Raw genomic sequence first — 1,565 nt, forward strand, 5'->3', positions numbered from 1 at the left:
TTGTTTTAATACAGGCAATTATCAAAGTCTCCATCTGAAGAAGGTGTTTGGGGACTGCATTTTGGACCTACTGTTTTGTTCATTCATGTGAACCTAGTCTAGGGGATATACAATGCAGTGCCTTTAAGTCTTTGGTTGTTAGAAGTTTCTCATGTTCTAAATCATGTTTCCATTATCAGATCATTTGAAAATACATTTACATGATCTCAAGGTAATAGTTGATAGAAATTTTCGTTTATTTTGTGTACTAACATAATAAAGACTCAGCTCCTTTTATTTATTTTTTCTGGATTTTTGATTCAAATTGTACAAGTTAAGCTGTCTAGTGGGATTTTTGTCACCCCTAACCAAAGAAACAAGCAAAACCCAGCAAAAACAATTGATAGTAAAAGAGTAAATGTTTTAGGTCTCACATATTAGACTTAACTTCTTAATATGGGTTTCATTTCTTATTTTTTATCATTCCAGTGTCTAGCACAAAGCTTTGCACAAGTCTGTCATTCAGTAATATCTGTTAAATCAAGTCGAATTAACTATGCAGATGAAAAAAGAAATAGGAATTTTGAAGCAAAGAAAGTCAGAAAAGCAGTTGATCAAAAATGAAAGTAAGTATAAAAAAGAAAATAATAAAATCATGAAGGTGAAATTATATATCCTGGTAAGGCTCTTCTACAAAGAGGAAATTTAAGATCAAAAGCATTAATTAGTAACAGTCTTAGAATTTTCCTATGATTTATTTTTTATTGTATTTTACCTTTTAATGCTTTTCCTCACATTCCTTGCTTTCTGTTATTCTTAACTCCTTCCAAACTATTCTGAAATCCTTTCACTTTCTGTTACCAGCCTGTTAGAAATTGTTGTTACTAGCCTAATGCAAGCAACACCTACTTCATGGAGACTTCTGCAGTAATCTTTCAACTGAGCTGTCTGCTCCCACCCCTGCATCCTACACCCCCAGTTTATTCTTCATGTCCAGGATGTTAGCCACCAGCCACATGGGGCTACTGAGCACTGGAAATGCTGTGGGTTTGAATTGAGATGTGTTGTAAGTTTAAAATACACACTGAATGTAAGAAATGTAAGATGTCCATGAACCTTTATGTGGATATGATAATGACCTGATGGCTTGGGTATGTTGGGTTAAGTAAAATCTATCAGTAAAAATAGTTTGATATGTTCCTTTCACTTTTAAAAATGTGAATAATAGAAAATTCAAATGTCCTATGTGGTTTGCAATATATTTTTACTAGACAACCCTGCTCTAGATTGTAATCAGTAATTTTTTTAATTCATCTTATTACCTTGCTTTAAACGTTGCACATAGGATCAAGACTGAAATTTGTAATGTTGCCTTTAAGCATCTGTCTAATCTGGCTTCTCCAGCCCCACATCCTCCTCCTCAACCCTGATAGCTTTGCCCTTCTTGCAGTTCCTCAAAGCCACTCTTCTCTTCTTAGCTGCAGTTCCTCTTACATGCTATTTCATACCTGAAAAGCTTTCCATACACTCCATGTGTCTGGTCTCCACTTATCCTTTAGGTTTCAGCTGAAATGTTACTACATGAG

This window comes from Crocuta crocuta, unplaced genomic scaffold, assembly GCF_008692635.1.
Source record: "Crocuta crocuta isolate KB4526 unplaced genomic scaffold, BGI_CrCroc_1.0 scaffold176, whole genome shotgun sequence".
Classification (NCBI taxonomy): Eukaryota; Metazoa; Chordata; class Mammalia; order Carnivora; family Hyaenidae; genus Crocuta; species Crocuta crocuta.